Source organism: Euprymna scolopes, chromosome 21 (genome assembly GCF_053919585.1).
Source record: "Euprymna scolopes isolate OS-2025 chromosome 21, ASM5391958v1, whole genome shotgun sequence".
Taxonomy (NCBI): Eukaryota; Metazoa; Mollusca; class Cephalopoda; order Sepiida; family Sepiolidae; genus Euprymna; species Euprymna scolopes.
Genome location: NC_136502.1, coordinates 125,964,874 through 125,980,653, shown reverse-complemented (window position 1 = coordinate 125,980,653; position 15,780 = coordinate 125,964,874). Strand labels below are relative to the sequence as shown.

At 32.2% G+C, this 15,780-nt stretch overlaps 2 long non-coding RNA genes across 2 annotated transcripts in view; one reads left to right on the top strand and one right to left on the bottom strand.

The window, feature by feature from the left end:
• Window positions 1–15,780, top strand: part of LOC145242730 (uncharacterized) — a 42,686-nt gene that overhangs the window by 14,117 nt on the left and 12,789 nt on the right. The window lies entirely within an intron of this gene.
• On the bottom strand, window positions 1,313–15,275 carry LOC145242729 (uncharacterized). The gene is made up of 2 exons (XR_013862816.1): window positions 14,964–15,275; window positions 1,313–2,804 (listed from the first exon to the last, which is right to left on the bottom strand). It is a non-coding gene; the product is annotated as an uncharacterized LOC145242729 (long non-coding RNA).

Genomic DNA, 15,780 nt, shown 5'->3' with positions numbered 1-15,780 from the left:
AGGTAAATGTCTAAACATTCTTGAAAAAATAAACTTTATTCAATTTTATTCTTTAAAAAAAATAATTCCTGAGTACACCAAACAGAGATTTATCAAAAAAATTAGTCTTGTTTTAAAATCGAAAACATTAACTTCAGCTTCGTTGTTGGATATTAAAAATAATAAACGCGGTTTTTAATATATAATTTCATGTTTATTCGCGAGATAAAAGTGTAAAAATAAGTTGATTTTCTGTATAAAGTTGTTTTTGTGACGGAATGAAATTTGGCTCGTGGCGTACTTTTGTTGGCGAGCTGGCGTCCTGGCGTCCCAAAAAAAGAATTACCCGGTGGGAGAAGTATACATATAAAACCAAATTTAAAGAAAGAATTTCACACACATTTTAAACGTTTCTAATCTATTGTTGATTCACCGTATTCTGTAGGGCGTTTCAAATAAACTAGGTCAAATAGCCAGTCAGTTGTATTTTATTTGTTGCTTTTATTATTGTGTAACTAACGAAGTTTACACTTCAGTTACCAAAATAAAAATGCTGAAAATGGTTTCTGCGCACGTATGTCTATGCATACACTCGCCTCAGTTACTAAAAATCAAATGAAAAATATTCTAAACCAATCAGATGCATGTATTTGCATTTATAAAATTTGTTTATAAAAATAAAAATTTTGATCCACCCTGAATGCTTAAAACACCAGCTATCTTTTTTCAATACATAGTTGAGCCAATATTCATGGCACAGATCTACGTTAATCTAAAATGCCTAAGCCTCCCCATCGCCCCTCTTTCGGGCTTCGGATTGCTATCTCAAAATGCACATACACAGTGTTAAGCATACGCACACACACAACTCATTAACTGTTCACATTGCCGCTTACTCATCAAAAACAAGCGTATAAACGTATTCATTTTAAATACTAATACCTTTTATTCTTGGACTTCTTTTCTACAATTAAAAACAAATGAACATTGCGCGAGCCCTATCTAGTCTCACACAAAACATGCGTTCACATCTCAAGCCACTTTTCTTGTCATACACATACACGCACACAAACATACGTGCGCATATACACACACGTACATATATTCACGTTAACGTACATACACTCACATTCACATGCATACACACACATGCTAACGTACACACATATGCACACATGGGCAACGTCACTTCTCTTTGAAGGAAATCCACGCATGCGCAAAAGACCACCGGAAACAACTACAAAAGCAAGAGACCTGAGCTGTTTCCTTCCTTGTGTGTTAAGATGTGGCTAACTTATATTGCTTCTACTGTAAAGAATACAAATCACATCAGTTATCTTCAGAAATTTTATTTGACTTTTCCGAAAAGAATGAATACAAATATGTTACAAGAATAATTCTGAAGGGATCATATTTGGTCTTTGAATAGTATTTTATTTTTAAAATTTTGTCAGCATTTCCTTGTAGGGCAAATTATACTTATGTCAGTGTGCCCTTAAAAGTTTTTGTATAGAGGGAACTAAAACAATTGAGAGTTATCTCTAATAAACAATCAACTGTCTACTATGAAGAATGTAAGTCTTCAAATCTCTTTTACATGAAAATAATTCCCAAATTTCACAAGAAAAAAGTTTCTTTCCAGTGTGAATTTTCATGTATCACTAAATCTGACTTCTGAGCACAAGAAAATTCACATACCTTACAAGAATATGGCATTTCCACAGTATGGGTTCTCATGTGGGTCATTAAATTTGATTTCTGAGACGACGAATATTCACAGAATTTACAAGAATATGGCTTTTCTCCAGTATGAGTCCTAATATGTGTCACTAAGTCTGATTTTTGAGAACAAGAATATTCACACACTTCACAAGAATATGGCTTTTCTGCACTGTGTGTATGCATATGGATTACTAAACTTGATTTACGAGCACAAGAATATCCACATATTTCACAGGAATAAGGCTTTTCCCCAGTATGCGTTCTCATATGTTTCACTAAATCTGATGTTCGAGAAAAAGAATATTCACATATTTTACAAGCATATGGCTTTTCCCCACTGTGTATCTGCATATGCATCACCAAACTTGATTTCTGAGAACAAGAATATCCACAATTATCACAAGAATATGGCTTTTCTCCACTGTGAATTCTTATATGTTTCACTAAATCTGATTTCTGAGCACAAGAATATTTACATAACTTACAAGCATATGGCTTTTCTCCAGTGTGAGTTCTCATATGGGTCACTAAATTAAATTTCCGTGAACAAGAATAATCACACATTTCACATGAATATGGCTTTTCACCAGTGTGCGTTCGCATGTGTGTCACTAAATTTGATTTTTTAGAACAAGAATATTCACATATTTTACAAGGATATGACTTTTCTCTATTTTGTACCTGCATGATTCACTCAATCTATCTCAGTAAGAAGATTTACAATAATATTAAAGATAAATAATTCGAATGCAACAATTGAAATTCATTTAAAAAGATCTGCATGCAACAAATTATTAATATTCCTTCTATTAGAGTTGGTGCCTTTATGTATCAATGTAAAGTTGATGTTTTTAAATGCACCGGCAAAACAACATAGATTAGAATCGACATCAGTTTCTTTGAAGGTTGTGAAAAAATCATTTACAGTTTTGCGAAAACAATGGTATTAATCAAAATGTGTGACTTTGTACCATTTCAGCTTAGTAAAATCCAGAAAATTTTTTCACAAAAGATTTTGCTTTTATCGTCTGTATAATTTTATTTTTGTGTCAAAGAGAATAATAATCCATTAAAATCCATCATAGTTTTTCATGCAGGAACATCTGTAAAAGAAAAATTCAATATTTACTAGTTGCATATACACATGAGTAATCATTTTGTTTCTTATTGTCAGCATTGTTTTTAACTCAGAAAAACCTTGAGAAAGAATAAACTGTAGAAAGTCATACATACCTTTTAGAAGTTTTTCTATTGACACAGACAAGATTATACAGAAATTTGTTTTGAGATATTAGAGAATGAATTATGCTTAAATTTTTGAATGAGAATTTAGTCATGGTGAAAAGCAAAACATTTACTGTTCCAAAGCATTTGATAATTATATATATATATATATATATATATATATATATATATATATATATATATACAGTAGCGTCCAAAAGTTAACGGCTAGTAAAACCTCAGCAAGTTTAACCATATATTTGAAACAAATACACACGAACAACAAAAAATTACTTCACAATTATATAGATAACATGTATATCTTCAATGGGTCATAATTTCGTTAGCCTACACTAAGTATTTTTTGAATAACTACCATTTTAAATAAAATTGTTCAAAATTTGTGTGTCCAAAAGTTAAGGGCCAACACGATTGCGGCTTTTGTCCTTGCTGTGAATGGCTGAAATTATCAACTAACTAGTATTTGGTAAACAAACCCTTGCTATTTATGACTTCTTGACACCTCTTGGCACAGGAATCCACCAACTTCTTGCAAAACGCTGGCGTTATCGCACTCCATTCAGCATGTAAGCACTGCCAGAGTTCTTCTTGATTTTTGGGCACTGAAGTTGAGCACGTTCACCAACTATTTTCCAGATATTCTCAATAGGATTAAGATCTGGACTCTGAGGGGGCCAACGCATCGTTTCAACTTCTTCCTTGTCTAAAAATGTTTTTACTTTCTTAGCAGTGTGACAAGGAGCGTTATCCTGCATGAAAATTGCAGGTTGATAGAGCAACAACCGAAGACTAGGAACTGCATGCTGCCGTAGAATCTGCTTATAAACTTCTGCATTTATTCCACCTTGCAGACGAATCAGTGGTCCACAGCCTGCAGCTGACATAACGCCCCAAACCATTACACTTCCTCCTCCAAATTTCACAGTTTTTTTTCACGCACTTAACCTTCAATCTCTCACCAGTTCTTCGCCGGACATACGTGTTGCCATCAGATCCGATAACGTTAAACTTCGATTCATCACTAAAGTGCACACGGGACCAGTTTTCGGTTGTCCACACAACGTGTTCTTGGGCAAAAGCGAGGCGGAGTTTCTGATTCTTTTTGGAGATAAGAGGCTTCCTTGCTGGCACTCGAGATTGCAATCCAGAAGCGTGCAACCGGCATGTAACAGTTTGCCAAGATGCTTGAACAATAGACCTTTGCTTTAGTTCTCGAGATATTTTAGCAGCAGTGTTAAATCTGTCTTTAAGTGACATTTTGAAAATAAGACGATCCTGTCGAGCAGTTGTGATTCGAGGTCTACCAGATTTTGGGGCAGCTGCCACTGATCCTGACTGCTTGAAATGTGCCACAATATGCTTTACTACACTAGGAGACCTTCCTACGGTGTCAACAATCTCAGAAGTTTTCTTGCCATTACTATGAAGATGAATAATGAGCTGTTTTTCTTCGACAGAAACGGGACGACGTTATTTTGCTGCCATGTTGTACTAGTGCGATACAAACACTCATTTCTTTTACCCAATTACAATAATTTTAATGTTCTTTAGTAAAAATTGGAAGTAGAATTATTCATAGTACCTGTCTGACAGCGAAACGACGTGTGTCGACTTCAGAATGAAGATGGACGTTTCTCTCTCTTTTTATAGGAGAGCGAAGTCCACAAATGTAAAGTTATGAGCCAGGGGCGATAACTCTTACCCGTTGGAAACTCCACTTATGTAAAGTATGTTCAGGGGCGATAACTCCTGTCCACCTATACAGTACCTTACTGTTATAATAATTAATGATTATACCGCCTAGCCCTTAACTTTTGGACCACGAGAATTTGGACAAACTTTTGTGTTATTGGTCATAACTTCAAAAATATCCAACGGATGCTTATGAAATTTAGGCGAGACATGAGTGATGAGTATATCTATAAGTATATATGCATACTAAGTATTTTAAATGAACGGTTTTTCTTAAAAAGTACTTAAACTTGTCTTGAAACTACTAGCCCTTAACTTTTAGACGCTACTAAAAAAAATAATTATATATATATATATATATATATACTGCGCCATGTTATAGAAATTTACAGGTTTGTATCTGGGGGTGCATTAATTCACTGTGAGAGATGCACCCCCAGTCTTCATTAAGACATGCATCTAGGAGAAGGAAACTCTGATGTAAAAACCTACGTTTACTGTATACTCTATCTTGTGACAGTCATCTGCACTGACAAAGGTTAGCAGTAATACCAAAAAGAGTGGTTGGTTCTTCACAAAGCCTTCACCACTAAACAAATCATCTGTGTGGATTTCCAAACAATTTAGTTGTTGTGGCGGAAGCTCATATGTCAAAATCAACACGAGAGTCCATCATATATATGTATATATGTTTGTAGGAAAAATATACTTAATTATATTTCATCTTTTATTTATACCAATCTTTTAATTTATGAAACTCAGTGTAACTACAGAGCATATATAGATGAATGACAAAAAGTTAATATTTCAAATGTCAAGATGATCTTACCATTTATTTCTTTCAGTATGTTAAAATGTTCAATCTTGAAAGCACTTGTTTTGTAGTGCAGAAGCATCAATTTTTTAATTTATTCCATCCTTACTTATCAGAAAAATAGGAACTTATCGATTATGAAAGAAAGCAAATGATTACATACTCCAAAAATTGGAAGAGAAGTTGTAATTGGATTTTCTTTTAGTTATGCCATCTTTGAATTTTAATGTAGAGTCACCAATGCTAAAAGTATATATTAATTGTAATTATATTGTTATAATTTACATAAAACTTATCTTATTTAATATTTTATTAATATATTATTTATAATTAGTTCATATTAATTTTCTTAGATAATATTGATAACGATCAAATCCAGAATATATGTATTTAGGTTTATTTTATTTACTAGCACTTACTAGTAGAGACCATTTAAATTTGTATTCAATGTTATTGATTCTTAGTTCCCCTATCCATTTTGCTAATGATGTTTTTTAATTATTTACTTTTTAGAATAACTCAAAATAAATAATTCAAAATAATCCATGCAGTAACACAATTTGTATAACATGGAAAAGGCTGTTTTAAAGCAGCATCATATAAAATACTTCTCATTCTTGTAAACATTGAAACGCATTTGTAATACAAAGATGATAACGATATAGATTCAAATACAAACGTACGTCTTAAATACTTTCTAGCATTTATAGAATTGCAAGAACTCTTCAATCCTGTGTAATTTTTCTATTGCATAAAGATACAACCTTGCAATGAAATATACTTCTTTAAACCTCAAAGTTGGGATATTTTTTACCAAACTTTTGTAATCTTTTGAATAATCATTGTGTTGATCAAAATGTAGATGCTGATTTTATGAATTGAAAAATTAGAGTCACTACTTCCACTATTATTTTTGTTATCTTTATTCAAATTACTTTATTAATTACTTTGTTAATAATCATATCAACAGAAAAATAATAAATACTCAAATGATATTAATTGGTTGAAATTTTATATGTTACATACTTTTTTTTTACTCTGTTTAAAATAAAAACTAGTCAAAACTAATGATAACAAAATTGCAAACTGTTTTGGAATATTTAAAAAATTACATATATTTCAATCGAAATGCTCTGGTTTAAATTTGGTAAAATATTGCTGCAATTTTACAGGTTATTTTAACTTAGAAGACTAGTTCTACTAAAATTTCAGTTTTATTTCTATGATAAAGTTATGACCATATAAAGTAGACATGGAATATTTTGAAATTGATGAGGCATGTGGACATATATCATTGATTTATAATCAGAAAGTGCACATTATTTTACACGGAACTTTCCAAAAGTAATGCCTCCTATCATTTCAAACCGAATGGAGCAGTGCACATTGTTATGATGACTGAATTTATGCATTAATGACCTGAAAGCTTCAACTCTCTGTTGCAGATATTGATGCTGTGAGACTATGAAAGCAACCAGTCATGGACATGGCTCAGAAACAGAGATGCATCATTGAATTTCTCCATGCAGAAAAAATTGAACCAATGAACATTCACCAAGGCTTATTAAACTTTTACAAAGCCGATGCAGTTGATATTAGCAGTGTTAGGAGATGGATTCATTGATTTTAGTATGGTGACTGGGATGTGTGTGATAAAGCATGCTCCAGAGATTTACAACTAAGGAATCCAAAAAGGCTGGCAAAAGTACATTAGGAATAGTGGTGACTATGTAGAAAAATAAATTCTGGAGTACAAAAAGTCACTTGTTTTAATGTTACCACACCATCTGTAGCTCTTCAATGTTTTAGTTTTCGAATTAAAAATAGGAGGCCTTACTTTTGCAATGACACTCATATGTACCAAGTCTAATGATAATAGCTTCAAACAAATGCTTGAGAAATAATGGATTTTTTTAAATAATGAGGTTCACATTGTTGTCCACTTTTTAAAATTATTAAAGAAAAATGCCCACAGAAAACAAAAACTGCTTTCAGCACTATAACATTGAACCACTGGTTTTCATAATTCATTCTTTAGTTTCTTCTATGCATCACATTTCATTCATCTTGATTAATTAGTATTTTGTATAATCTCATATTTTGCTTGGTAGGAGCATTAAAACTTTATCTCCCTTGAATTATCTTTCTATTGCTTTCTTTTTGAAGAAAAACTTCATAGCTTTCTGATTATTTTTAAGTGAATTTTAGCCAACTCCTGCACTTTGGCTAAAGTTTGTCCTATGTTAGCTATGTAATCTGACATATTACTTTATTTAATGACCCATTTTTCCTTTATTTATTAATTTTAATGCCCCCTTACTGAATGACCAAAGAACAGTCTGAAAGGGCTGAGTCCTATTGATTTTTTTAACTGTTTTGCAAGCTACAAAAAGCACAAATAAAATCCTTTGGTCTTACTCGATGTTGTGTTCTAGAAAGTATGTCTTCAGCTTGTAATTGATCCAATGCCACCTTAAACTGAGGGTGATATGTGCTGGATCTTATATAGGCGACTCCTAATTATTCCATTACTGGCTTGCATATCCTCGAAATGAAATCAGACCCTTGGTTGGTCTGTATTATCTTCAGTAGCCTCACTTAAAGAAATTTACAATGGTGTCTACTACCTTCTTTGCTGAGATGCTCCATAATGGGAATCTTGTAGATGGGCACATTATGGTCAACACATACTTGTGACCTGACTTACTCTGGGGCAAGAGCTCCACACAGTTGATAATCACTCGATTGAATGGTTCTTCTACCACTGGTTGAAGTGCAGGAATGTTTTGGTTTGTTATCTGATATATCCCACAGGTTCTGTAGAATCCTTTCATGTCTCCTCTGATCCTGGCCAGTAAAAGTGTCTAGTCAGTTTCTCATATGTCATAACTCCTAGGTGACATGCAATCAGTATATTGTGTGCAACGTTTAGCATGCCTCCACAATATATACCAGGTACCATTATCTGTTCCCATATGCTTTCTTCTACTCCCTCTGCTGACTTGAGAGAGTTCCATCTTATCAGCACTCCATTTTTGAAGAAATATTGGCTTTTCAAGCCCTCAAAATCCTTTACTTTAACACAGTCCAGCAAGAGCTTCAGATCAACATCATTTCACCGTTTCCTGATTAATACTTACCATGGCGTGGATAAACTGGGTTGAGGTACAATCTTTTATCTTCTTTCTCCACCTCCCTTCCCTTATTTCTCGTTGTTATTCCTATGGATGTTTTGTTTCTTACCTTCTTATTTTCTATCTTGTGTTTAATCCTTGCTTGGGTTAGTTTTTGACACTCAATTTGGCTTTTCATGATATTGTTACCCAGTATCATTGTTACATCTGTCATTGGGAGGTTATCTATTGCTCCTACCGTGACTTTCCCTAGCCTCAAATTCGATTCTAAATGGTCTTTGAACAACAGCACCTTCATAGGGTCATTCCTTATGCCCTTAATTTTATTCAATTTAGCTTAGGCTATTCTCGCTTCTCTAGGTATATGCTTTTTTCTCACTAGGGACTGGAATGCACCCATATCGCAGAAAATGTACATGGGTTCACTCTGACTTTCTTTCTTTTGAGATATATATCCTTTCAACATGAAGGGTTTGTATCCCTTATTTATTCCCTGGCATACTTGTGGTTTGCCTGGGGTACTCTGAGTAGGCTCTATAATTCACCTCGCCTGAAATTTTGCAACTGACCCAGCTTCCTGAAGTCAAAACATATTATGGATCTTGTTTCCAGCCTGAGCAACGGTCAGGTTATGGTGAATTATGGCTTCCCAATAGGCACATGTGAATTGTCATTCTTCCTGTTAGAGGTATAATTTTCCCTGATCTACGAATGCATGGTTCCTTGGGGTTTTGCTATTTTTCTTGTGAGTTATCACATATTTGTCTGTCAAGGTGGCTATATTGAACATGGTCTCCATCTTTTTTGTCGGTTAGATGTATTGTGTATTCTCATATCATCAAGAACACAGTTTTAGAGCTCCTCAATTAATATGAGCTGTTTACATCCGTCATAACTTCTCTTCACATTCTTATAATTGACCTATAGCTCAAAATGCCCCTTTTTCTATTTAGAGAATGCTACATATGCCTGGCCCTTACTTTTCTTCATGCCTCTGAACTTCTGGTATGCCTGCAGGGACAAGTTCATATCACTTTAGGATAGCTGTCTCTACAGTCTCATAGTCTGCAGTCTTCCGCAGAATGTGCTGCATAGCATTTTGAGCTTTGCCACTCATTATTGTTAGCAAAAGCATTACTCAGCATTCCTTTGGCCAATGCATGTTGATGGTAATTCTTTCAAATGCGCAAAGTAATTGTCTACTTCTTTCTTCACAAATTTTGGAACAAGATTTACTTGTTTTGACACATCGAATTTACCTTGGTTGCCCTTATTTGCTTCGTGTACTATGCTCAACTTGCTTATCCTAATTTCCTGTTTGATCCAAGCTTTCTCGATTTCTATCCTAGCCTTTTGGAGTTCAACCTGATCTGGCGTCATGGTTATCACCTGTGCCAGTAATTCTCCCAGAATTTCCTCAAACATAATTATCTACCATGTACTCAGTGATTATTCTTATCAGCGGACTTTTTCTCATAGCTCCCCTAACTCTAATTTATTCTCTATTTCTATCAACTTGTCTTTTGTGGCTAATCTGGAGATGGGTCCTTCATAAAACTTTCTACATTCATCATTTTGTTTTACTCACTAATGCAAATCACTCACATATTTAAATGAAGAGGGTTATCCAAGCGGTGAGCTCTCAATTATTTGATAGGCTCCTGATCTCATGGCAAACCTCCATATTATGTCAGAAAAAAGTTTTGAGTGAACTCTTCTATGCAAAATCTATGGCTTTATTAATTGGCAGCTTCTCTCTACATTACTAGTAACAAATAAATAAAAGAAAGGAAATATGTCATTAAATAAAATAGACGTTTTTTGTCTATTAATTCTATTTTCAATCCTTTCCAATTTCAGAATAATGGTCTTAACTTCTAGCAGAAAGTGGCTGATGTAATCCCCATATTTGTCATAAGACTGCATAATGATCTTCACTTCTGGCAGGAACTGGCTGATGTAATCGCCATATTTGTCATAAGTTCAAGTACTTAGATAGACAAATATGGCGATTTCATCAGCCAGTTCCTGCCAGAAGTGAAGACCATTATTCCAAAATTGGAAAGGGTCAAAAATAGAATTAATAGACAAAAAAACGTCTATTTTATTTAATGATATATTTTAAAGAAAAAAAATGCTGTCTCTCTCTCTCTCTCTCTATATATATATATATATATATATATATATATATATATATATATATATATATATATATATATATATAATATTGAATTCTGGACTTGCATCATCTTTTTTCTTTTAAAAATATTAGTAAAAATATTTTTTTTATTTCTATGTTGGTAAAATTTGTAGTGACCTGCACACAATAGTAGATGACATTAAATCAGTAAACAAAATGTAACCATTTTAAGAAAAACATAATATTTAAAAAATTAAAGATAAAGAAGCGAGGGGAGCTCTTTTTAGCATATTTTTGCTATTATTATATTGACTTATCTCTTTTGAACTCTTCTCGGGTATATTAGAAAAAGTCATGATTTAGTAAAATGGAAAACAAATATCATTAAATGAGTTATTACAGGCAATCCGTTCAATAAATGCAACTTAGAAAGTCATTAAAAATTATAGAAATGTGAAGCAGTTGATGCATTTGTTCACATATTCTGACTTTAAAGTTATCTTGATGGTCGTCCCAAATTCAACCTTATCTTAAAAATTACAAAAACATCTTTATGATGTGCATAGCTGACATGGATCTAAAATGGCATATTCTAAAAATCAAATAAATTGATCAAGTTTTTGTTTTTTTACTAAGAAAAACAAATTTACGAGGAAGCAAGGGTGGTGTGTCTTGCTCTGTCATCTTTAAAGTTCATTACTGTTTCCCTTCCCCTTAACAACCTCTCCAAAAATAGAGATTAAAATCGGCTTTGTAATGCCTACGACACTATTAATCGCCAAAATCATAAAACTATTTTTCAATATAAAAAAGTTCTTAATCAATTCATATGATTTTTGGAGTATGATATTTTTGTTCCATGACCGATACATACATCAGAAATATGTTTCTGTATTTTTGTTTTTATTAGGTTGAATTCTGGACTGCAACCTCCATTGAGGTCTTGTCATGCATAACTGTCATCTTTATCATATATTTTGCAAATGCTGCTATATAGCCCATACAATTTTTCCTTTTTTTTTTTCATGCAACAAACTAGAAAATAATGAGTAGTGTTTCATCTAAGATTTCTCAAGCATTTAAAATGTTACTTTATGAATTAAATTTTAACAGATCATCTTTACATTTAATGATTTCATATTTATTTTATGGTAGCAAGTATTATTTTCTTAGAAAATATATGTTATACAAAAATAAGACAATTTTTGGTACAAGTCCAGAGTTAACCTAATTACAAAAATTATATGCAGAAAATACAGAACAATCTTTATGATGTATGTATCCATCATGGAACAAAAATGTTGTATTCCAGAAGTCATATAAATTGATCAAGTAGTCTTTTTTAACTAAGCAAATCAAATTTTATGAGAAAGCAAAAGTGTTTTGATCCACCAGGTTTAATAAAGGAAGACAACTCACTTTGAACTACTGAGATCAAAATCAGCCTTTTAATGGCTACAATATACTTTTATGATCATTGAAAATCGTAAAAAAAAATTTTCTATATATAAAAAATTATTTTATCAATTTACGTGATTTTTTTGATATAATATTTTCATCTGGTGATGAGTACGTGAATCATGAAGATTTTTTGGTATTTTTAATTCTTTTTAATTAGGTTTAACTCAGGACTTGCACCTATTTTTCCCCTCCAAACTATATATCAGATTTTAAAAATTACTTGGGGGAAGTTTTTTTGAAATTTTCATGTTGATCTAACTTTTGGATTGGACAAAACCGATTTTTGTTGACGCAGAATTACGTAAACATCTGTTACTTAAACTGCAACTCAACATTCACTATTAAATTGACGACTTTTAAAGGTTTTCGCTTATGCTGAAAACGAATATCACATTTAAATTTTGTGCAGACAAGTAGTTTTCTGTACATTAAGACCTTTATTATCCAATGTAATTGTTTATGTTTTCACTGGCGGCTATGTTTTTCCAACTGAGGAAGTACCAATGTGTATGCATGTTACAAAACACTCCCTATGTTAAGAATGGCGATGGTCACTGAAATTTATTAGGAAAAAATGTCTTGATATCCAGAAAATTATTTGTCTACCTCAAATTTAAACGTGATATTCGTTTTGAGCAGATCCAAAAACCGCTAAAAGTCGTCAATTAAAAAGGTGAATGTTGAGTGGCAGTTAAAGTAAACAAAATTAATGGTTAATTTTTTTTGTATAATTTTACATTTTTTAAATTTTCATTAGGTATAAATTTACATTTTGTAATTTCATTATATATAAGTTTACATTTTTTATTTGGTAGAAGTTTACATTTTTTATTTGGTAGAAGTTTACAATTTTTATTTGCTAGAAGTTTACAATTTTTATTTGGTAGAAGTTTACAATTTTTATTTGGTAGAAGTTTACATTTTTTATTTCATTTGATATAAGTTTACTTTTATTCTTACTCTTAGAAATTCTTGAAAATCGCCAATTTACAATTTAATATCTTCTGCTTTTCTCGCTTTCTGATTGGATAACTGCTTCCGCAGCTGGTTCTTTAAGTAAACAGTTGGGAAAAGGTCGAAGGAAAAGTCAGTTTCGTCTAGTTAAAACCTGTATGAGTACTTAGCGGATGTTTTTTGTTCAATTATTTTTTTTATATCAGCAATCGAGATTTTATATTTGATCAAAATAAACTTTTTTAATGTAAAAAATACTTTTAAAAATTGATAAATGTTTTTTTTAACTGTAACACAACACCGACCAAAAAAACATTTTGTGTTTTTAGGGGTTATCAATGCCACTGAAAAAGAATCTGGCATTTAAACCTGTCACAAATTTACCATTTGCATCATATTAACCCCTGGACCCTGGGACTATTTTACACCATTCCACTGCCTTCGTTAACACTTTTCTTACATGGTGCATTCACGTGTAGTAAAGTGACTTATCACATAACAGAGGAATCTTTAGCGGACATTTGAAATAGTAAGTTTTCAAAAAAAAATGTGCTTCATTTGTTTTGCATTGCTACGTAGTTTTTAGTGTTTTTTTAATTGATCTACAAGAATAAGTTTTCACGAGGGGTTTACAAAGACATATTTTTATGTTTTTCGTTTCTTTTTTTTTTTTTTTTTTTTTTGAAGGGGGATGGTCAATTATATAACTTGTATAGTATTTAATAGGTGCTTCTGCAGTTAATTAACTGTTTTTCCGTTAATAATACACCGACATTAATCAAGCAGAAGAACCGTTTAATATTTCACACAAATTCTATTTACATGACGGGAGGGCGGTGGAGGGGCGTGGGTGTTGGGGCGACCTTTCCTCCTCCGTCCCTCCATCGCGTTCTCTATGTAAACAGAATTTGTGTGTAAACGGTTCTTCTGTTTAGTTAATGTTGGCACGTTACTTACAGAAAAACGGTGAATTAAACTTCAGAAGTATCTGTTAAAAAATTTATAAGTTCTATAATAGAATACTTTTCTCAAAAAAAAAAAAAAAAAAAAAAAAGGTACGAGTGCACTTATTGATCCGCGCTGAAATAATAACATTATTTAAAAAGCCATTCTTAACATGGGGAGGGAGGGTGTTTTGTACCTATTCAGTACTTTAACCTTACAATTGAATAAAAAAAAACATATAAAACTTTAATTAAACTTGGAAATACGATTAAAAAAATACCGCGAATTAGCACAAAAAAAGAACAAAAAACATAAAAATCTGTTTTTGTAAACGGCTCATGAAAACTTTATCTTTTAGCTCAATTAAAAAGCATTAAAAACTACGTAACAACACAAAAAGAATGGGTAAATTTATACAAATACCGTGACAGCGAATTAGTAGAAAAAAATGTACCCTAACCCTAACCCTAACCCAGTTTTCAGATTCGTGTTCAGCACACCGAAACGTAACAGAATACTACGTAAAAGATTTTACTAATTCGCTGTCACGGTGTTTGTATAATAATACCAAAGAATGAACCACATTTTTTTAACTTTATTTCAAATGTCCGCTAAAGATTCCTCTGCGATGTGACAAGTCACTTTACTATGTTCGCGCGAACGCATCATGTAAGAAAAGCGTTAACAAAAGCGGTGAAATGGGGGCAAAATAATCCCAGGGTCCAGGGGTTAATACCATTTAAACGATAAATTTGCGATAGGTTTAAAATGCCAGATTCGTTTTCAACGACCTCAATAACCCTTAAAAACAAACTAGAATGGAAAATAAGCATTTACATAAAAATTATTTAACAATAAAAAAAGAAAACCATCTTACCTTCAATTCGAAGTAATTCAATACGAAAAACAATAGCAAAAAAAAAACAGAGGGAAAAAACGTGATGTCTTTTTTTTTTTTTTTTCTGTTGAAAACATAAATTTTGGTTAGTTTGTTGTAATTTCTTCCGTAAATCAATACAATTTCTGGATTGTGTGTCCAATTCGTTAAATAATTAAACTATGTGAAAACTGAAAATAATCAAAATTAAAAGATAAAAATTATGAAATTGATTAAACAAAAACCACAAAAGAAAAACAGATAAACAAACAATGAAAATTGCAAAATAAGAAACGGTGTAAATTATTATTTGAGCCCTTGCGTCAATAGTTCCTTTTATTAGTTACGTAAAGAATTTTTGCCGCTTCTTCAGTATCTATAATGGCGAAATTCAAAAATCGAAATGTAGAATTTCAAGTAAATCCAACAGTATCGACTTAATTGTCATAACCAATAAAAATCGCAAAACAATAAGATAGAAAATTAACGAAACGAAAACAATATTTGAAGACAGGTAGCGAAAATTCAGCTTTTATACAAGAATTATAATGGGGGGAAATGTTGTGCATTTCTCTCCTAATAATTACTTAAATAAACACAAGGCCAAACGACATTGCTTTTAACAAAACAATACTAAAGGGTTTATTTAGAAAAGGCGAGATTGTATCGCTAGGTGTACCTATTTACTATGCCTCCCCACGGGACAGAGTTAAACACCAGGGTCGTTTTTTTAACGTGGAGAAAAGGTACAAAAATAAAAATTCAGAATTTTTGTAGGAATTTTTGACACCCCTAACACGAAACTGCGAATAAAATA